The sequence below is a fragment of the Vicugna pacos genome, chromosome 1 (genome assembly GCF_048564905.1).
Source record: "Vicugna pacos chromosome 1, VicPac4, whole genome shotgun sequence".
NCBI lineage: Eukaryota > Metazoa > Chordata > Mammalia > Artiodactyla > Camelidae > Vicugna > Vicugna pacos.
Window position 1 is genome coordinate 47,057,788 of NC_132987.1, and position 24,258 is coordinate 47,082,045.

General features: G+C 38.0%; 1 non-coding gene across 1 annotated transcript; it reads left to right on the forward strand.

Moving 5' to 3' along the window:
* Positions 1 to 23,630: 23,630 nt before the first annotated feature.
* Positions 23,631 to 23,704, forward strand: TRNAG-ACC (transfer RNA glycine (anticodon ACC)). The gene has a single exon. It is a non-coding gene; the product is annotated as a tRNA-Gly (tRNA).
* Positions 23,705 to 24,258: the final 554 nt, after the last annotated feature.

Below are 24,258 nucleotides of genomic sequence, written 5' to 3' on the forward strand. Positions count from 1 at the left end.
TAACATCACAGCTGCTGAGGTGGTGATCACAATTAAGGCAAACAGCAAACTAATCAAAAGACTTGAAAAAATTGGGGAAGAATGTGGCAAGAATAGGGAGAAACTGGAACCAAAACACATTGCCGGTGGGAGTATAAAACTGTAGAGCCACTTTTGGAGAACAGTCTGGCAGTTCCTGAAATCGTTCAATGTAGAGTTACCATATGATCAGAAATTCCAGTCCTATGTATATACCAAAAAAAAAAAATTGAAAACATATGTCCACACAAAACTTGTACATGAATGTTCACAGCAACATTCATCATAGTCAAAAAGTAGAAACAACCCAAATGTCTATCAGTTAACAAACACTTAAATAAAATGTGATACTAGTACTAGTTCTGTCACTAATTCTTAAGCTATCTGTACCAAGGTACTGTGGGTTTCATTTTCCTTAAACATAAAATAAAGATACTCGCCTCTACAAGCCTGTCCCATCATGTCGTATGTAACCTTGATATTCTATGACTCTATATATGGAATCATTGGTATTATAATTAGAATCCAAGATAAAGAATGCCATTCTGGTTTCTGGTAAAAACAATAAATAATTACTGATTATGCACCGGGCACTATCCTAAGTGGCTGGCATACGTCATTAAATAAAACACGCAAAGCTTCTTGTCCTCATTGAGCCAACATTCTCACTAAATGTATTCTTCCTTCCTGCTTTCTCCTACCCAAATTACTATCTTACTAATAAAATTTCAAAGTTTTGATACTAGATAAGCTAGTTATGATATTTGTATTGCTAAATAAATGTTATACCATGAAAGTATACCAAGATCAAATTTCTGTTAGCCACATTTCTTGTAAGAAATGGACAACATTATCATCTAAGGAGGAGACTATGACCTGAGTGAAAGTCAGAGCCAGGAGCTAGATTTATTAACTCAGTAACAGGAGACCATCGCTTCAGATCTACAGTAATAATAATTTCACATAACCTTGAAGAGATTAGACTCTCATGAACCTGGTTAATAGTTTCTAAAATATTGCTTGTTCCATTAAGTTTATTAACACAGATATTAGAATCTAAGTCTAAACTAATTGTGCCATAATTTTCTATCTTCTGCTTCTATTTTAATTAGGATGAATTTCTCAGAAATGTTTCATCAACTATGTCTTCAATATTTCTTCCATAAGATGGAATCAATCTCCATTTGCCTCTCCTCCACATTCCTTAAAAAGCAGTTCCAATGTAAGATTCTCAAGCAGAAGAAAAGTAAGGCATGAACCTTTATAATAACCAGGTCCTTAAAACATGTGTATAAGTTTGTTTCTATGTATTAGTCTACTTGTATCTTGTGCATCTACTAGGTGAGAACTGTTCAAAATGTCCATAAATGAAGACAACTATCAGTACTTCATTATGTAGAGCTTTTTTGTTTTGTTTTGTTTTAACAACTCAATCCATATTGTGGGAGAAAAAATTGAATCATCTCTGAGGAATTTTTTTTTTTAAGCACTAACATTTTTTGAGATCTAAAACCCCCATCAAGGATATAGAAATTTTCATTTTATATTCTTCACAGTGTACCATTTTCCTTCTGGTCTCACTGTTTGGGAAAGTTTTTCAAAGGAAAAGAAAGTAGTTATGCATTCACATCTAACCACTTCTTAACAGGATAAAATTGTATCAAATATAATGTTAATATATGCAGCTCATAGTAATGACCAAAAATTATAGGTAGCTAAGACTAAATCTAATAAAATATTTCTAAGATAATTACTGAGAGAAACTAAAATATAACTGAAACACATTATCAATGATCTAAAATAGTAGTATATACCATATTCACAAATATATTATTAAATTATTAAAATATCAGGTGTACAAAAATGTAAATATTAATTTAATCCAATAACAATCAAAATGCTAATAAGTATTTCCATTGAACTTGACAGGCTGATTCAAAAATTTACATGGACAACTAATGACCAGCACTAGTCAAGACTCTACCAAAGAACAGAGTGAGAGAGTTGACCTAATAGATCTCAAAATTAATTGTCAGACTTTAGTTTTAACTAGATACTCACACAAGTAGAAAGGAATAAACAGAGCTTAGAAAGAATCCAGAAAAAGACATGGAAATCTTATATATGATAGATCAGTGGAGAAAACCAATAGATCAGTGATGAAATTTTCAATAAATAATGAAAAACACATGGTTTCCCCTTGGGACATAATATATCAGATCCCTACCTCACAGTGTACGTGAACTTCAAGTCCAGGTGAATTAAAGATGAAAACATAGTAAAAGCAAAACTTTAAAATTTAGTAGAAAATATGCCTGAGACAAAAAAGTGTTTGGTAAACAAGATGCAAAAACTTTTCCCATAAGAGAAACTACTGATAAATTTAGCTTCATTACATTTAAAACTTCTACTCAACAAAAGGCAAAAACCAAAGGTAAAAGACAAAGTTCATACTAGAAGAAGATGCTCTGTAAGGGTAAATTACACATAGAGTATTGAAGATTCAGTACATTAGAGGACAAAGCTTAGAGTTGATACCATTGTCATCAGCTTTTATTCATGTTTTTCCCACCTAAGCATTTTTCCTGCTGCTTCTGGTCAGTTCAGGCTGCTATAATAAATTACCATAGGCTGGGTGGCTTATAAACAACAACAAAAAATTATTTCTAACATTCTGAAGGCTGGGAAGTCCAAGATCAAGGCTCCTGCAGATCTGGTGTCTGGGGAGGGTCTGCTTCCTGCTTCATGAACAGACTGTCTTTTCCCTGTGTCCTTACATAGCAGAAGGGGCAGGGGATCTCTCTGCGGTCTCTTTCATAAGGGTACTAATTCCATTGATGAGGGTTCCACCCACATAACTAAATCATCTCCCAAAGGCCCCACCTCCAAATACCATCACATTGGAGATTAGGTTCCAACATAAGAATTTGGGGAAGACTCAAACATTCAGTCTATGGCACTGCTTTTTCCTACTTTATTTTCATCTTCAGTTGTCCTAGATCGCCAAGGTACATGTATTGGATATTCAAAACCATACTTAAATCAATGTTTCTCCTCATTTCTCACATACATTCTTGTTAAAAAGCACTACAGCTTTTAATAAACATCAAATGCATAGAATGATTTTTAGGGTGCTAAAATATGAAACCCACATCTCAAAATATGACACTTAATAACTGAGATGTAAAGTTTAGGTTTTTAAACTTTAAACTTGTTTCCAAATTTTAAACTGTATTTCCTGTCTACAGATAACCACTGCATAAATATACAGAATCTTAACTTTTTTTAGTCCTCATTAATTAATAAATATTAGTCATAGGAAATCACACTCAAGTTGACAAACATTGCTATCTGTTATTTTATTTCCACACATATTTAAATGCTCTCTGAGAAATGTAACACCTGCCAACCCAATACATTGGTTACACTCTAAATTTATTGGCAAAGAAAATGTGAGTAGATATTTAATGCGTACCATAAATATCCAATCACTAATGTAAACATCTTTGGCAAACAATAGTTTCAAGAGTGCCTACTGAGCCCTGCTGGTATAGCAGAGGGTGCCACAGAGCGAAAACTGAACCTGTTCCAAAACCCTGCAGTAACATTCTGAATAAACATGCCCAGATTTCTGAGCTGGATTTCATACAGCATCCTCAGAGCCATAAGGGAAGATACTATGTTGGTCTCTACAGAGCACAAAGTGAAGGAAATCACAGTTGCCTGGTGACTCAACCCATAAATGAACCAGGAAGACAATGTACTTGTTTTGGTCTTGCCATCTGTGTGACTTTAGGCCAATCACTAACCTCACTGGACCTCCAGAAACACAAAGAGTATCAACAAGGTTTATTTTTAATCAGTTAAAAGATTTTGTTCAAAATCTAGGAAAATCAGTCCTTAAATATGCATTTTCTTACTTGATCAATAAAGAAAAAGCATAGTACGTGCTTTATTGTGATTATATAGATCTATATTTTTGTTCAAAAGAATACACAGAGCAGTTAATGAGCATATTTACAGCTGGGAATGGTTAATGAAGTCACTTCAATTTAGGAAGTAAATTTCACAGTTTAAATAAAAGATAATGATGGTTAAAAGAATGACAAGTAGAATAATATTAATGTCAGTGAAATCACAATTCTTTACTAAAGTCACTGTTCTTTACCAGAGATCAGCAAGCTTTTCTTGTAAAGGGTCAGATAATAAATATGTTGAGTTTGTGCTCCATGCAGTCTGTTTGCCACTGTTCAACTCTGTCACTGTAGTATGATAACAGCTCTAGACATTACACAGACCAATGAACGTAGCTGCATTCCAATAAAACTTTATTTACAAAAATAAGCATTGGGCCAGATTTGGCCCACTGGCTGTAGTTTGGCAACTCTTGTCTCTACTATTCAGTGGTTAGAAATTGGTGATTTTTATGAAGACTGTACTCATTTTTTAAAGGATAATACAGTTTTAAATAATTCTTGATCTACTCATCAGGTATTTAAGCTAAATTAATTTTTTATTTTAGGAAATATTATTTTACTAGCCTAGACATGAGAAGAAAAGAAGCCAGTTATACATGCCCTTTGTTACATTATATATATCATACTAGATTTTTCTCTATTTTTAAAGAAAGTTTATGGTCAATACCAGTATTTACAAAGCATTATGATAAAATTGGTCAGAAGGTGAATTGAGAACAATTTACAAAATGGATTTCAGGAGCCATATCATTTATAAAACAGGGCACACTGATTATTAAGACAACTCAGCAGGCTATAATGATCAGATTTCTCATGCCAGGATGTGTTTGTTTCATCACAAAGAAGCCATCATTTCCCCTGTTACCTTTGTGAAATTTCAAAGACAAATATATTTTGTTCTGTATTCAGAGAGGTAGTACACTCTTGAATGAACAGCTGCTGATCACTCTAGGAGCTTTTCAGCTTAAAATCAAGGTAGATGAATATTTCAGCTCAATCAAAACACAAAACAAAATTATCTCTTCATTATGGATTCTCTATGATGCCTCTCCCTTTCAAAAATTGAAAATCCTCAGTGAAACTAAACAATAAAGAAAAATAATAAACCAGATGCTTTCTGTCATTTACCTGTTTTATGACTCACATATCCTGAAAGTATAATTTATATCTAGATATTAAATAAATTTTGTTGCCCAAAGCCAAGCCTATTTGCTGTGGAAAGAGCTGTGGACTGACAGAGGGCTGGGCTCTAGTTCTTATTCCATTAATAACCAGCTGTGTGTCCTCCAGGGTAGCCTGGAGTGGAGAAAAAATTATTTCAGAGAGTTGAAAGTAGGGTGAAGACATACAGGCTGTGTGGGTTTCTATGATCACAGCTTTACCTGAAACCAGAGAAATATCAGTACTTGTCACCAAACATTTAGTGATCCATGAAAATAAACTGGTGTGACTTGTCAGACAGAGGAATACAGATACCTCATTGGGGAAGAAATGCCCCAACCTCCTTTTAAGAAACTAGAAGATGCCCACGTCAGGAGAGATTTCTAAAGCTAAGGAGAATGGGCATCTCCCTATGTGAGGGGCTACAAAGATCCCAGGTGATTTCTATATAACCAGAGGCAACTGAGCTTCCAGAAGTATTTCCTGGCCCTGGAGTATAATTCACAGTTTCTGTGAGCAAAGCTGCACCTCCTCCGCAAACACATGCGCGTGCGCGTGCGTGCGCGCGCACACACACACACATACACACACATCACCACCACCACCACCACCAACAACCCTGGCAGGGTCAGAACTGGGCTTTAAGGCTTTTCCAGCAGAGGGGAGCAGAGGCAAGAGCAGAGAAGGCAAATCCATACCAGTGAGAAACCAAAGGAAGTGAGGGCAGTAAGTAGATACAATCTACAGAAGGCAAAGTTCCAGATGGTGCCCTTATGGAAAAATCTTAGCGTGACTGCCACTATTCTTGAGTAATACATCTCATGGAACACTGAGGAATGGAGGACCATCAACTAAGATGATGTCCAATCTTAAAGTGGACTTCAGTTATGATTCACGAGTTCATCCTGTTAGTTACTTTAGATTATAAGCAGTGTGCCTACTTCTCACATGCACACATGTGCAAGAATACACACATGCAAACTGGATATGGGGGTACAAAAGAGTTAAACAATCTGCCATAAATCTGTTTAAGCCACAGTCCCGAGAACAGCACTCCTTTTCTTCTCTAAAGATGAGAAACTGAAGGCAAAGGTTCAGTCAGCATTTGAGCGATGGGAGAAAGCCTAGAGAGTACTTAGCCCAGAAGATACTAGTGTTCCTTCCTGAAACTGTGGCCAGCTATAAAATGTTTCCTTATGCAGCCATGTGAACAGAGCCCAGAGGCATCATCTTGTTGTTACTACAGAGCAATTCCTACTTTACCCAAATTCCTCCAATACCAAAAGGAAAAGAGCTTCAAATTGTGAATGCTGTAATGGAAACATCAAATTCTTTAAGGACTGAGTCAAGCATTTTGAGCATAAGAAGAAAAGAAATCACAGCAACTGATACAAGATGAGTAAAACTAGGAAGTGTTCAGTTTGTTCCAAACCTCAAAACAGTGGCAACACAGTTCAGGCAAGAAAGGACAACACAGAGTCTTAATGCACAAAAAGAAAAGGATCTGCAGTACTTTCCTGATCATTTGTGGCTAGTAACTTTTACACTTCACCTGAGGGGAAGGGATTCTGAATTAAGAGGAAAAAAATGCTGTATTGTTCTTCACGGTGCTATACTGTACACCCAGATCAGTTCAACAAACCTAGAGAGAAAAACCTATGCTAAGATGCCATTATCTTGCCTACACACTTGTTCCTAATATTCTTGCATCAGATTCAAGTATCCCATGATAGGACTGTGAACCAATTGCTCCTTAGGGAAATAGAATATGCAAAGAAAATAAGAGTCTTGCATTGATTATATGATAAGTGTTTACAGCACTAACAATATGATATATTTCTTTACTTATTCAACCAACAATTATTGAACAACTTCTGCAACTGTGCTAGGTGCTGGCAATATAGTCTTGATAAAGCAAGCCTGAATATGCTACCTATAGAAGCTCTGTTTATCCAGGAGGAAAATTGGACAATTTCTAGATACTTAGCAAGGACAACATAGCTTATATAAAGAGTAAACTACAAATAATTTGCATTCAGAATGTGGGTTCTGTTGAGATCAACTGGTTCACTCCAGGCATGGTTATCTACAGAATCCTCTATGAAATGTACCCTGCCTAACTATTTAAGATTTTGATGCTTAGAATAGCCAAAGATAGTAAGTCCATCTTACCTTTGACTCCCTTACAGAATTTTTGGTCTTACTAAGACTTATTTATAATCAAGTAGGCTACATTTTAAATTATAAGTATAAGGGTTGGGGAGGGTATGGCTCAGTGGTAGAGAGCATGCTTAGCATGCACAAGGTCCTAGGCTGAATCCCCAATACCTCCCTAAAAATGATAAAAAAAAAATTTTTTTTAATTTTTAAAAGGAACTGTCTAGAAACAATTCTTCCCTTTAAATTACACTACAAGGGTGAAAATTAGTCTTTCTAGACAAGGGATGGAGAATATATCCATTAGACCAAGGTTCTTCAGTTAGAACCTTGCAGGTCTTAGCAGCAAGTCTTAGCTGACCCTGGATGGCAATTGGGACAGATTTTAACCCTCTGGTGAAGCACAGATGCCCTTTGTTTCTAAATGAAGGAAAAAATCCATAGGTTTGATCGCCTATAATATAAGGAGCAAGGGGAAAGTTCTATATTGACAGTAGAAAACCCTGGCTTGTATATTCACCCCGAAGAGAAGCCATCTTAGCACTTCAAAGAGATATGCTGTAAGGGTGCCTTCAGGCGGACCAATATTTTCCTCAAATTGGATTTCTCTAATCCCTGAACTGTGACCAGCAAAGACTTCAGCCTGGAAAATTGATTTTTCAACTACACTTCCTGAGGACTCACCAGAGCCACAGAGTAAAAGAAATAATAATTCTTCTTTGTCCACTGCATTGATGAAATGAAATCACATGGTATTTTTATACCCACTAGTATAACTGAGAAGCAGTCTTGCAATTGGTTACCTCTTCATAGTTAAAATATTACATTCACTAAGGGAGGAATGTTGTTTATGTGCCATGTGGGGTGGGGTTGTTTATGTACCTTATACAAGTATTTTGCTCATTTTGATTTCTTTTAGTTTTGTTCAATAAATATTGAACTGCCTGGCTAAGGCTTCTTCGAATGCTTCTAGAAAAGGAGAATAAAAATAAATATGACCTCAGACTGATGCTTTAGTAGGAAAACAGACAAATAAAACGTGGGTTCAACCCCCAAGGAGTTATAATGCAGTGGTTGTTGTACCCTACAATAATGACATAAAAAATCAAAACAAAGAATTGTTTCGTAAAAGTCTGCTGTGAGTTTCTATGTTAATAGGTTTGAGTTTGTATTGTTGCACATCACCATGTGTGGGCTGATGGACTCGACATACTTCACAGTCCAGTAACAAAGGACAATGTCACTGAAGAACTGAGTGATCCATTGGATGTGTGAATGAAAAATACTGCAAACCGTATCAGTAAACAAAGAATGCTGACGCCATCAAGTCATCAGCGGCTGCCGCCATCCCCCAGTGAAGACAGGCCTGCAGCACAGCCTCTGCAGCCACTCACAGTGGTGCACCCTGAGGGGATTCAGAATAAGAAAGGACAGGATACTGGCCCTAGATAGCTAGGTGCTTGTCAAAGGAATGAATTCAGTCAGCCCAAATGCTTGCTTCCTCCCATATATAGAAAAGCACTAAATTCTTTAACTTGAGATGCCTGGTTTTCTTTAGACAACAAGTGATCTTTTATTGTTCCAACTACCTGGTCTTTGCTGTAAAGCTCCTATATATCCTAGCTCCTCCCCTACGTCTTCGGATCAGTCCCTCAGCCATCTGAGAGGCTGTCATCCTGGCTGGAGTCCTCCTGCCAAATAAAACAACTCTCAACTTTTAGGCTGCGCATTTACTTTAGTCGACAGATCCAACCAGCAGCAGGAAAGCCATCCCTTAAGCATCTTAAAAGGAGTAACATCTTCACCAAGGAAAACAGATTTTGAGTCATCTTCCTTTAGCACTTCCCAAAACGAAAGAAGAGTTTTATTTTATTTTATACCCTCCAGTCTCCTTTGGAATCTTTGCTGGTTCTTCCTGGTTTTTCACCCATAAAAAATTCAACAGGTAAATTCCCTTAATGACAATGGGCACATGTAATCTGGAGTCATTAATTGAGTCATTTACATTTTAAAACGTCTCTTAGCCTTTTTATTAACAGAGGCCTTTTTATTAGTTATTTTTAACTTCCAGCATTAGATTTTCTTTCTTGTCAAAAAATTAACTCAGCAGCTCAGTCATTTTAGCACTATTATAAATTTTCAAGCCATGGTGAACTTTAAAAATTATTTTCTCTGTCATTTTTCATCTTTGCCTAGGTCTACATAGCACCAAATACTAGGTAATTACTTAGGTTTTATCTCCATAGAATGTTTTCAAATTTCTTATGGCAGGATTTATTAACAATGGACCTATTTTTAAAGCAGCACTGCACCTGGCAGTAACTAGTTTGTCTTCAATAAATAGTGATGTTATATTTATTGTTTCTTCAGCATCTCAAGTCTGTGTAGGTTGTCTCTGACATTTATAGATCATTCCTTTACTCTTTAATATCTACCTTTTAACATCTATTGAATCTCCAGTTATTTTTTAGTGGTCTCCTTCAGCTGTTACATGAGAGATCTGAATTTCAGGCAGCAGTGTCCTTGACTTTTTAAAGAAACGTAACAGTTCTTATCTGGACTTCAGTATCATTCTATGTAAAAGAAGAATAATGGGTTATATGGTATATGTGTAAAGCTCCTGTTAGCACTAAAAATCGAGGTTTTGTAATAAAATTTTCTAAGAAAAGATCCATATATACACCTATTTTGGCCAATGGGTTCAGAATATTCAAAGCTAAAAATTATATGAAAGATCAACATAGCATTTAAGCTTCCACTTAATATAACCTTTAGGCACAAACACCCCCTTAGAAACTTTGTAAGCGTATATGCTTTTCTTTAGAATATAAATATAAAATGTTGTTTTTTATAAGAGTAGCATTATTCTACAAAACAGATATTCTAAAGGTAGAACTGGGACCAATGGTCATAGTTTGCAAAGAGATAGATCCAAGCCTAATATATCAAGACCTTTTTAACAGCCAGAGTTTCCTAATAAATGGATTGGCTGCCCACAGGGTATTGGGTTACCCACTTCAGGGAATTAAGACAGAAACCAACTAACCTCTTTGTACTAATGAGAAAGTGGACTGAAGGATCTTTAAAGTTCCCTCAAATTTTGAGATGTGGGGTGCTAAGGCACAGGAAAGATTTCTGAATTTATTTTTAAAACATCAGTCTATTTCCAACAATCAGATATGTTAGCCAGTAGAAAACCTTTTCGTCAATGTTTTATTGTGCTAAGCCATGAAGCTATAAAAACTTTTAAAGATCAAGACTCATGGAGGGCTTGAGATGTACTTGTTTTTTCTTTCAAAAGGATAAGTATCTGGCAGAATCCATATAATAAGCTAGACTTATGATGTTTTGTCCTATAGGGGAAAAAAATCAGTTGCAATAGGTAGAAATTACAGCCCTGGTAGATCAGATGGACAGATAACCGTCCTATGAATTTCAAATAGTCACTGTCATTCATATATGAAGTCATTCCTAAATAAATGCATTGGAGACATGGAGACCCCCTGGGTTTGGCTGTTTAAATTTTTATTAGCTAGAGAAGCAGTTGCTTTATGGGTCATTATACTCCTTTGAAAATCCAACCAAACAATAGATATGGAATTTGAACACAGGATAACATAATTCTTCCTTTCTCATCCTTTCCAACTCTGTTATTTAGAGTTGATTTTTTTTCCATTTTTCATCTAATTTATTTGGTAAATGTTAACAATACATCATGCATTGAAATTTTTTATTCAAGTATGGTCGGTTTACAATGTTGTGTTAATTTCTGATGTACAGCATAGTGATTTAGTTATGCATATAAACATGTGTGTATATATATATTCCTTTTCTTATTCTCTAGAGTTGATTTATTTTCAGAGTCTTATAGAATGTGGAGAAATTAGTTTATGTTCCACAGATAATGATGTTATATTTATTGGTTTTTCAGAAATTCCAAATCGTGTCTAAGTTGGTCTCTGGTCTGTTTAGACTTACAGATAGCTTTGTTTAAATAAAATCTGGACTCCATTGTGTTTCAAGTAGAAAGAATTAATGAGAAGTTGTATTCTCCATGCCTGGACAAGTGACTGAAAAATAGTGTCAGAGCTCAGAAATGAGAACAAAAAGTTATGGTTCTGAGAAGAGACTGGTTCTCAGAAATCAAAGCCTCTACAAAGAAGCATCTACATAACGCCACTCAAGTGTGCTGGGTTTCTCACTCCAGAGACCACGAGATGAAAAGCCTAAGCCCTGAAACAAGGAAAAAGCAGAGAGACCAGAAGTCAGGAGAACTGCTACCAGCAAACCAACAGGGCCTGACGACCTACAGAATTACGCATCAATAATGCAGGCACTCCAGTAAGATTTTCGCTGTTCAAAACACTATAATTGATAGGCCAGAGCTCAGAAAAATCCAAGCGAAACGTCAACTCAGCTAACAGGGCTGAAAAACTAGAGTTGATCATCAGGCAAAACAATCAACACAGATACCCTGTGACAGAGAACCATGACAGGAGATAAATAAAGATCTGAATAAAAATATGTGTACTTTAGCATTTTTCAAGTGAAGCAGAAAAACTTCTGGGGCCAAAAGATACACTTTCTCAATTTAAAAATTCAACAGATGATTTGAAGGATAAGGCACTACTGAGACTCAAATTAGTGACTTGGAAGATCAAGTGAGAAATCTCAAATTATCTTAAAGTACAGAGCAAATCACAGAGATGAAAATCATGGGGGGAAGATTAAGAGAATTAAGGGACAGACTCTGCAAACCTTCTATGAGAATGTTATTCGTTCCACAGGAGATACAGGAAGAGATGGAGGAAAAGCAAATAAATAAATATTAGAAGGAAAATTTTCCCAAATTCAAAGGACTCACCAAAGGCTGGATTAGTAAGACACACATCTAAGTATATCCTGGTAAACTTCTTGAACTCTGAAGATATTTTTTTTTCAATGACAGATTTTCCAGCAGAAAGAATAATTTAGCTAAAATGAATATTGAAGTCACATCTCATCCTTAATTTGAGGTAATTAGTAGCCAATAACAGAACCTCTGAAAGAAAAGGACTATAATCCAAGAATTCTACACCCAAACAATACATCAACTATTGGTTGAGGTTAAAGAAAAATACTTCTGGATATACAAAACTTCAGAGAATATAGCACCTATGTACTTCATCTGAGGATAACACTGGAAAAAAATTCCTAGTCGAGGAAAAAAACAATAAATGTTAGTTACTAGTAGTATTGCTCTTAAACTATGTTGACAAAAATAATTAGGTAGGAGAAGGAAGAGTAAAAGCAGTCCAAATGTAATAATAAATAGTATGAAAAAGAACTTCCAAATTAATAAGGAGGGAAGGGTGGGCTGTTTGAATAGAAACTTGATCAAAGCAGAAATGATAAAGAAAAGAAAATACGGAAACAACAATAAAAAAAGACTCTAAGCAATAAAGAGATTCTAACATTGGGTTTGGGGGAGGGAAGTTCAGCTACAGCTGCTTTAATGTAAGTGATTATCTAAAAGTTTAATAAAAAGATACGTAAAGAGATGTCATGTAAGGGAAACCCAATGGTAAAGGAGGGTGGCGGGTCAGAAAAAGGAGGAGAAGGGGCAGAGGGCACAGCAGAATTTAACATTATATACACTAATCAGATGAAAACAGATGTACTATAAATAGGAAATGTAATGAGTTAATATATGATAATGACAAAAAAAAAAAAAAACCAATGTGTGAGTATGTCAGTGTAATAAACCTTTATGAAACAACCAACAGAACCACTAACTCACAAAGCCAAAACTTCTTAAAATGCCTGGATGGCCTATGGAATGGTCCCATTTTCCTCCAAATGTTTCTTCCAGATGTTTCTGTCAGAATTAGATATAGTATATATTACCAGTTAATATACATACATGGAATTATATTTCTTTCTTCAAAACAAACAGAAGAGATTCAGGAAATGTATACTCATGAAATATTTACATTAGTAATCTTATTCACACAGACAATTGTAACAAATTCTTTTAAAGTAGAGACCATGTTGCATTCTCTGGGCATAATCTAACACTATTAATTTTCTAGAAATTAAAAAATCTAGAAAAAAATATAATCCAGGCAATAGATGAAAGGCTAATGTTTATAATATACAAAGAGCTCTTATAAATTAACATCAAAAAGGCAAACGTCCCAATAGGAAAAAAAAAAAAGAGAGAAGCATATGAATAAACATGTACAGAAAAGAAATCCAAAGACTTGAAAACATGGGAAACATGCTCAAACTCACTTATTATCATCAACAGTGAAAAACAGAATGTATTATTGTATATATTAAATATAATATATATATATTATATTCCATATACATGGAAAGATACACAGAAATTCAAAACAACAAATTAGAGTCACATACTCGACTTGGAATGATTGCAACTGTATAATATTAAGAAAACCAAGACAGGCAAATCAGCTCCAAAACAGAAAGTAGATTAGTGGGTTCACCTAAGACTGGGAGTGGGAATGGGCGTTACTGTAAATCACAGGACAGATCACATTAGGGTGATGAAACTGTTCTAAATTGTATTACTCAGTAAATCTACTAAAAATCATTGAACTATGCACAGATAATTGGTGAATTTTATGGTATATAGATTATATCTCAATAAAATCATTTTTTAAAAATTTGAATAGCTACCTGTGGTTACTTGCTCCCAAAAATTTTTATTAAAAAAGAGGAAAAAGAAAAGGAAGATACAGAAAAGTAGGCATGCCAATATAGCATTTTTACATTTTATGCAAAACAAATACTTGAACCAAGAACTACAATAAAAGAAAAATAAAAGATTGAACTAAAAATAGAAATATATATATATAATGACATCTCTGCACTTGTATAAAGTGATACACATTTGCAAGGAGTATGTTAAGATATCTGTAATTAACTTTAAAATATTTGGGTACATACAACATGTATATCATTATATATGTATAAGTTAATGATTCCACTCCAGGAACAGTCAGTTGCCCTAATAACACATCCAGTGGAGGTTATACAGGCTTGTATCAGAAGTCCACAAGCCAAAAGTGGCCATTACATATGCTTTTGTTTTCATTATCTTGATTATTACATGAACATTAAAAATGTCAGAAAAGGATTTTTACTGTATAGTTACTGGCTTGCTAATTAGTATGACAAATGTTGGAAACTGGACTCACATTGGTAAAATTAAAGGTATTCAAAAAAATGTATATTAGGTACAATACTTTGAGAGCTCCCCTTTTTCCAGCGCACTGAAGGAACAAGGCATAAGAATACAATATTTGTGTAGCCTGAATTCTTAGGGAAGGTATCAAAGCTTTATCAATAAATGGCCCTATGTCCAGCCACTGAAAAATGACATGACTTTGAGAATTACCAAAACCTGCCTTCCAGAAAAGCTGCCATGTCATCCTGGAGTGAACCTTCCATCTAATGTAGTGCTCGCAGCATTTAAAAGGACAGAAGGCCTGACTTCATCAAGCTGACAGAAAAGGTTATATAAGCCATTTCCTGCCTGCTTATTTATGTTGGTTGTTTAATCAATTTCTGTATGTGTGGAAGAATCTGGTCTGAGAGTCCTTCCCTTATATAACCTAGTAATTAGATTTAGGGGCACTGCTAACCCTTCCACACCAAACTGCCTACTGCTCCTCCCAGCCAAAAGAACCTAAGAGATCTGTAAGCCAAATTAGCTAATGTCCGTTCACAACAACAAAGAAATAAAAATGCCTGTTAAAGAAAGAAGTATAAGTTATCTCTTCATGAAAAACTAATAACCATCAGTACATGTAAACCAAATTTTCATATTCAATTTCAGGAAGGTGACAGGCCTGCCCACCTCCATTTATAGACTTCTGGGTGGACTGCCAACAGGTAAGTGCTGGAAATTAAGATCTCGACATGCATATATTCAAACCTTACTGCAGTAAACAGAATGTGGAAGTTGAAGGATGAAAGTTGGATCCCTGATAAAGTCTGATTTACCCTAGCACACCTGTGAAGGAAACTTGTAATAATGTACCGCAAGATAGGGCAGTTTTCTGGTCCCAGGACTTGCAGATCTCGTGCTAGCGTGGATCAGGGTATGTGCATCTCTCCGCTGACTGCTGGTCATGGCCTGCTAGTGAGCAGCTGACATGCCACCGTGGGACAGTCACTGCCAACGTTTGCTTTATTGTTTGGGAATGTGGAAAACAGAAACACAAATGAGGGAACGACCAAAAAAAAAAAAAACTTGTCCCACAGGAAAAACACGCAGAGGTGGTAATCCTAAGACATTAAAGAAATTAAATTAGACAGAGAAGGGGCAAGAGAACCTTGAACACATAATTGGAGATTTTGATTTAACTGAAATAGGAACACCAAGAGAGGCTTTTGAGTAGCTCAATGGGTGACCTTTATCAACAAAAGTTACTGAGAAGAAAAAATAACTCTGGCATTTTAGAACTAATAGAAGGGAAGTTGGGGATTTGAAAGCAAATAAGAGAAAAACATAAAATGACAGTGGCTGGATATGAAATTGTGAGAAAACAGAAGAAAATGGAAGTCTATTTAAGACATATTTTAAAAGGAGCACCAAGATCTGTAGATAGTGAAGCTATGAAGAACAAAAGATCGTTTTTCCATCAATGTGAGGTGATGTAAATATACAACCCACCTACACATCCACACCAGATGAATCTTCTAAAAGTACTCCATCCAACATGACTACTTTTCTGTCCCCAAGGGAAAGAACCTTATTGTAGAACCTTAGAATGAGGTTTAAATCCCTCATTTCAAAATTTCAGATTTTCTGCAGTGTGGTCCCAAGTTACCTTTCTCAAAAGTACCCTGAAAAAATTCTGATTGCAAGGGTCCCGTGAGCTTGTTTTCTACAATCAGAGGAAATTTTAAAATTGATTTATTTAGACTAATTAAGCTAATTTAGTGAATTAGATCAAGACTTTCTCTTCATCCCACCATCACCTTCCTAGATCCTCCACCTTCATTTGAGGGTTGGGAGGTAAAGTTAATCAGCACCCTTCACGTCCAGGTGGGACACCGTCCACGTGGGGTGAGTCTTCAGGGGGCTGGGCCTGGGCAGAGTCACAGGTACAAATAAGCTAAGCAATGAACTGTGCACTGTGCGGGCCTCTCCGGGGGCCGTCTCCCTCTTCAAGAGCCTTTTATTTCCTCATTTCACTCTTTCTTGCCATTGGGAGCCCAATTCCTTTTCCTCCAGTTTCTGGCTACTTTTCAACTCACCCCTCTGCGAGAGAAACCATCTGCAGCATGAATCTGAATCTTTTGTACATTACTTTGCCTTATAATTGAGTATTGGCAACCATTCTGGTTCCTCGGTGGATGACTTCAGACTTCCATAAAATTCTGGCACAGTTCAAGCTCTAGAGAAGAAGAGTCCTTTGGGGTACAAGTAAAAGGAGGAACCACAAAAAATAACCTTGAAATAGTACACTAGTTTGCATAAAGTTACTTCCTATACCTGAATTCCCAGTCATGGTTGCTTCATTCTTGAGCAAGAAATTCTGTACTGTTTCCTTACTATCTTCATCTACTTTTGGTGTCTCAGCCACATTTCTCAGACTGAGCTACTTCACTGTCTCATTTCCACTTTGTTTAATTACCACTCCACTTCAAACTTCAAGCCTATGGCCACACTCTGAACACTTTCATCTACTTAAAATAGTGTCTTTGTCTAAAATATTTAGTATAAGGGGGGAGGGTATAGCTCAGTGGTAGAGCATGTGCTTAGCATGCATGAGGTCCTGGGTTCAATCCCCAGTAAATAAATAAACCTAATTACCTACCCTCCAAAACAAAATCAAACAAATCAAAAACAAATAAATAAAATGTATTTTTTTAAAAGTGTAGCCACCTGACCACAAGGCCTCCTCTTTAGCATGCTTGCTAAGTTTCTCTCATCATAAGTGCTTTTCTGCCTCTCAGGGATTTCTTGGTCCTTGATCTCATCCCTACTCACTCCCTTCTTTTTCACCCCCCCCAAAAAAACCCTCCCCTATGCTGCCAGTTTCTCTAATACATTATTCAGCTATTCTTGCCAAAATAACTTTCCTTGTCTTATTTTCCTTCTATCACACCTGTATGGTAAAAGCCCATCCCTGCCTCATCCCAAAATTGGCATTTTCCATATTTATACCTGGACTGTTAATCCTTTGCTCCTGGAGAAAAAGCACACAACTATTTTAGACCTGACACCATTAAAAATTCATGACCTCAAACTTTACCTGTCCAGGAGTCCTACAGCTCTTCTCTCGGCAGATGTCTTTCTTTTTCTCCACAGTGACTATTTTTAAACTTTTCCACCTTCCTGAAGCCTCTGAGCCTGACGCTACTCACTTCCCTCTCAGCAAATGCCCTGACCTGCTATTCAGAGAAAAAAACAGAAGTCTTCAGGATGGAATGATACAATTCCTCCACCAAACCCACAAACGTATCTGCTTCTGAATAACTGCAAAAATTCATGTCTGTTCTCTCACTCCATTACTCTCTTTTTCATGTGTTATTTGGCAGAGATGAATAGGAGGCAGAGATGAATAGGAGTTTCTGCTGAATGACGTTAGACGCTCCCTCCCTGTGGGGTGGCAAGTAGCTAGCTGAGATTAGCGGCTCCCCATTCTCCAATGGGAGAAGTCTCCATAGCTTTCAACTTCACACAAGGAGTCCAGGTTCTAACCAACCAGGAACTTGATGCCTGTGATAGTCATAGCCAGCTGCAAACACCTGTGTGTGACTCCTTGGAGAAGCTGGTACCCAAGCCCAGACTGTATAGAGTTTGCTCTCTCCATCTAGTACAAAGGAGAACAACAGGGGAGTTAGAGCCCCTTCTCGAGAGCACTGCTCCGCTGTGGGGCCGACCAAGTCCAGCTGAGGACACCTCCCAGCAGGTGGCTGGAGGGCAGGGTACTGCACACCTGCTGACCCTGCTCTCGCTCAGTTCCAACCTGCACCCAGTGATATGTGCCCTGTAATTTCTAACCCCTTTCCACCCCATACTAGCTCTTTTCTTGTAATAACTAAACATCCTCCAATCAGGAAATAAAATCCTATAATCTCACCTCCAAAGCACCTCTCAAGTCAGTGTGCTTTCCCCCACCTGCACCGCCACTTTCTAGCCAAGGGTTCTCATGCTGCTAACGCCTCTCTTCTGGTCCAAGGGCCCCTCCCCTCAATTTGTTCTCAAACTGCAGTCAGAATGGTCATAAAATCACAAATACGATTCTGTCATGCTCCTTCTTTTCCAGTGGTTTTTCAATGTCATTAAGATAAAGCGCAGACTTCCTTGGAAAAGCCACTCCTAGCTACAGCAATAACTACAGCAACTGATACTTACTGAACACGTACTGTGTGCTGAGCATATTTAGCTTTCCAATCTATCAAAATGTGACAACACTGGTAACACTATACTTGTTCTACAAATATTGAAATTAAAACTGGATAAAATAACTTAACAAGGCTTTACAGCTACCAAAAGTTTAGCCACCGTTCAAACCCAAATCCATCTGTTTTCCTGCCTGAGACCTTTCCACTGTACCGTGTTCCCGGTCATGGTTAGGGCTTCCAATCTCTCTGTTTGGCTCAACAAAAGCTGGTATTTAGTAAGTATTAGGTATGTGAATTTTTTTTTCCCACCCAATACTTCCCCAAATTGAAACAAACACAGGGGAATTAAAATTAACTTAACCAAAGGTCACACATTTAGTAAGTGACAGGGTCCTAAAATCAGTTTATCAGTTTAATCAATAAGCTAATCTGGTCTTGCTGTGCATGGCAGAAGTACTGCCCTCTTCCCTTTATTGACTATAAATTGCTAAGGGGGGCAAGGAGTTCCCTATGCTATTTGAAATCCCCAGGAAACCAGGTGAAAGAAAGCAGCTTTAGAGAGTAGGTTATGCCTATGGCTGGAGCCAACCAGACAGGCAGCTATGATCCAACTTGCCAACCATCATTCTTATCTTCATGGCATCATTCCCGCTTCCACAGGAAAGGGTATCACCTCTAGAGTTTACAGCATTGATGCCAGTTTAACAGTAAGGGGTCAAGTTTGGCAGAAAGTTGTTTGTCCTTTAGCAAAACCACAAAACATAATCCTTCATGGCAGTTGAAGCATAAGGCTGGATGCAAACACAGGGGCAGCAAGACCAGATAAGAGTGGTCAGGTGATAAGGGGCTAAAGCCATTACTTAAAGGAGGCAAACACCTAAAGTCAAATGCCAAAGCCAATGTGAAGGCAAGAGGAGTCAATAATCCCTCCTAGATCAGAGACAAGGTAGAGCCAAAGAAAGGCTGAGAGTCAGAAGGCGAAATAAAATATGATGGCTCAGAATGGAGCATGGGGGTCGCAGAGAGAGCAATAAGGCACAGACGGTTCTGGTGCATTTCAGCCCAGGGGCCCTTCTTCAATCATCGTGATAGAACAAATGCGACATTCTTGCTCTAGGGACCCAACAGGCTTACCTTGATACTTCCTGCCTTTGATACCATCCCCTCAGTCTGTCCTCAGGAGCACATATTTACTAAAAAGCACAGGTGAGAGCTCTGCCATCTCAACAGATTCAGGGAAGGGACAATCAAAGGGAGAGTGTTATTAGTACTGGGACCCACATCACTAGACACCATCTCCTGGAGTGCTCTGGGAACAAGTAGGGAGAGGAGGGCCAGTGTGACTGTAGGCCTCAGGAGATTATAAGACCTTCTTGGTCTTTGAGCTAAATAATACAATATCTCATGTCATTTATCTGCAAAATGGCAATAGTGTTAACCTCATGGAGTTCTTGAGAAAATTAGATGATTTCATGTACATAAAGCACCTAGATGGTACTTGGTACATAGTACGCAGGAGGAGTTAAAAGAAAAAAATGTAAAGCACACCATACATACTGTTAAATATTTCCCAAATCCTTTACAACTGATAATCTACCCTAAGGAGTAGAAGCACTATCACAAGAGGCAAGAACCAGCATCTGGGAACTTCACCTCAATTTTAAGATGTGTATCCAATGGTGTGGTGGATCTCATTCTGTATTCTACCTCCTTAAGTGTTCTTGGTATCTTGTATCATAGCATCTCGGGTCATTAGCTATGGGAAAATCCCCAAGATAGATGTTCTCTGCTCATCCAAGTACCAGGATATTATCCCCAACATGCAACTTTGATAAAGTGACATGTATCATAAAAGTGATAGGAACCATAAAAATCACAGCTCAAGTGTCTCATAGACAAAAGCAGCCCAGAGTGAAAGAGAACAGAAGATGCTGAAGAGGGGATAAGAGCCCTGCCTGGAAGGACAAACGGAAGGGAGACACAGGCCACCCTGAGCTAACCAAAGACTTGAATGGGTTGGGCACAATTTTGTTTAAAAACCTCCCTTTTCAACTCTCCCTCGGGTAGAATATTGAATGGATGAACTTAGCAAGCAGGAAGACGAGTGATATGATTTCCTGGCACTCCACCAGCTCTGACTCAATAAGGCGGCTGGCATCTCCGTTCATTCCGCCTTTACCCACAAGCCAGCAGATGGTTCCAAAAGACTTTCTGGGGAACTGCAGGCAGAAGCTAACTGCATGGTAGTTCAAGAGCCTAAGAAGTGGATTCCAGCTGGTGGGTATTTTTTTTTTCATTAAAGTTGATAGTTGACTTACGATGTCGTGTTAGTGGCTGGTGCTTTTTAATGTATCAATACACGTGATGATAAATGACTAGTACCTATCTTCCAGCAATTTAGGGCAGGTAATTTCTTCCTTAAGTTCCTACAGATTTTTGCACCAGCTCCATTATCATTTGGATTTCAACTTACTTCTATACAGGTGATTTTTCTTTGGCTTTACATTTTTCTCACGTATACTGTGAACACACACAATGGGCTTCAAACAAGAGCATTTGATCCTTCCCTGTCCTTAACTTTCCAGGAAGATGTCACAATTGCCCCTTCTCAGTAATCAAAGGGTACTTCTATCTCTTCCTCTGAAAAATCACAGCTCTCAGGTGGGGAGGCAAAGGGAGATGGTACACCCTCACATCCTTCCTTCAGTTTTGAGAGTGAGAGAGATGAAAGAAGATGAAAACAGACTTCAAAACACACAGAAAACTCCTGTCTTTATAAAGGAAGAAAATGGTGGCATTCAAAACACTACAGAGCAATGTAAGCAGTATCTCCAACTCCTAAATAAATAAAAGGCTTTTCACAAAAGAAATCTTACCTGACCTGAGCCAATAAACCTCTTCACAGTTCAGCAGCTGGTTTTATAGTTCAAATAGCAAAGCTCTGCCTTCACACATCTTCAGTTCTGATACTTGAAATTTTTCAATATCCACTGTGTTCAAATTATTGTCACCCCACAATCTTTTCTATCCCATTAACCTGAAAATTGAAGGAGAACGTGCCCTATGTTAAGCAATCTAACTTTCCTTCATAGGGGCCATTTAGGTCCAGTGGCTGAAGGTTACATATATGGTCTGTTGAAAACTTTCTAGACTTAAGTGACAGATTTGCTATTCTGGGTAAGTAGAAACCAATGATGAATTTATGATATGTTTTGTTTATTTGTTTTAACTAAGAAGGTTTGAAAAAAAATGTCAACTTAAATAAAAGCTTTGTAAACAGATGTACTGGAGACAAAGGCTGGCTGGGATGGTGACGTTATGGACAGTTCCACAGAGGCCCCTCTCAGTCGAGTCCATACCCACTCTGTGTCTCTGACCCTTCATGCAGACCTGGTCCAGGGGGCAAGGGCCTGAGTCTGCCACCTGGAAGACAGCGGGGCAGCAGCTGAATGCAGAGCTCAGGGGCCATGGTCGGGGTCAACAGGATGGGCCAGATACCCTTATCCCAGCCTAAGCCCCCAAAGAGCCAGCCCCTCCCCAGACAGCCTGGGCCTCCCATAGGACCCTTGCTTAGGCTCGAAGAATGAAGATGGCCAGCTGAGGCCAAGGCCTCTCTGGGCAGGGCAAGGAGGAGTGTCTGTGCATGACGACCAGCTCCAGGCCCTTGCTGAACGACCTCTCGGGCTGCAGCGCTCCCCTGTCCTCAAGCACAGGCCAAAGCCGGAGGCATCTCCATCTCCAAGCATAGCATCTGGCCTTGAAGCTGAACCTCTGCCCCAACAGATCCGAGCAGAGCTCATCCTCCTCAGCAACAGATTTAAGAGTTTAGTACCACATGACTTATTTTTAAATCAAAATGTCCACTGAAACATATTTTTCTAGTTGATGAGAGTTCCACTCTAAAAAGAAAGACTGGGATGCAAAGTAAAGAAAAGAAAAACATCAAAACCTTTTTCTTATGTTTGTTCAAGCAGAATGTACCTCTGTGACTCATACAATTTGTGTTATAATTATGTACAGAGATGTCTGGATACCTCAAAGCATCTAAAATATCCCTAAATGGAAATCACTTTAGATTAAACATAATTTTAATGATCAGGTTAGCTTTTTATATTTACACGCCAGCTAGTTTATATTTCACCAAGTGTTCTCCTCATGAAAGCAAGTCTTCTATATTTTTATTCCATGGGTCATGCAAAAATTTCAGATCTGGGATGTGGAGTTCAGGCAACCCCAGGAGGAGGTAGGACCCAGCATTAGGCATGAGCACTAACTTGGAGGAAACATCAGGGCAAAGCTGGTAGTGGGGAGGGACAGACTGGACAGGTAGAGTTTCATGTCTGGAGCATATGGTATCCGGTGGCTGGACTGGTGATGCCTGTCAACAGAGAGGGAACTGGTTGGGTGAGGATCCTGCAAGTAGGGGGCACACTGTGATGGGGTATCTGCGACAGTGGTCCACAGCAGGGGAGACTGGCAATAAGGAGAGGACCTTAGCTCCTAGGCTGTTCTGTAGGGATGTGATTTCAGTGACTGAAGGAAAGTGGAAGAAGCAAGTCATAGTTTCAATAAAAATGGCAGCCATTACCAACCACCAACAACAGAGGTTTGCTGAAAGACGGCAGGGGGCCAGGCCTCGTACTTAGCATATTATGAAAATCATCTCACTCATGAAGTACTAGCTGTAATTTACAGGTGAGGGAACTGCTACTTAAATTACTCAGTCTTCCCAAATTCTCTCAGCTGGTAAGTGACTGGGCCAGATTTCACCCATAAGCAGACTGACCTGGCCGCGGAGCTCTTGTGCACTGTGCTTTACTCTGCCTCTGCTGTGCCCGAAAGAACAGAGACACGGGGAACTCAGGGACTCGGGAACAAGGTGCAGTTGTAATACACTGGTATAGCATTTTGTGTTTCCATGACTTTATACTTTAAAAAAATTAGGAGGGGGGAGGGTATAGCTCAGTGGTAAGAGCGCATGCCTACCATGCATGAGGTCCTGGGTTCAATCCCCAGTACCTCCATTAAATAAACACATAAATAAATAAATCTAGTTAACTCCCCCAACAAAAAACAAAAAAAAAAATTTTTAATTAAAAAATAAAACAATAAAATTAAAAAGAAAATTAGGGCCCCAACAGGTTAACTGACCTGTGGAAAATCACTCAGCTAAAAAATCTACAGCACTCTAGAACTTACAAAGCACTCTTGTTTAGAGGCATGGTCTCAGAATCAAGATGGAAACCTAGATATTAGAGTTAGTGTTCATAGATCCAACCAATCAACAAGGTTGATTTGAACGTTACTATCACCCTAAAAAAACACCTACAAGAATAGCAAAGAGAAAAACTTCGAGACCTTGGATTAGGCAAAGAGCTCTTAGACATAATACCAAAAGCATGAACCATGAAATAAAAATAGTTAAATCAAGTCTTACCAAAAGAACAAAAAACAAAAAACCTCTTAATCTGTGAAAGACAGTGTTAAGAGAATGAAAAGACAAGCCTTATTAGAATGTATTTACAAATCACATGTCTGGCAAAGGACTTGTATTCAGAACATGTAGAACACTCAAAAT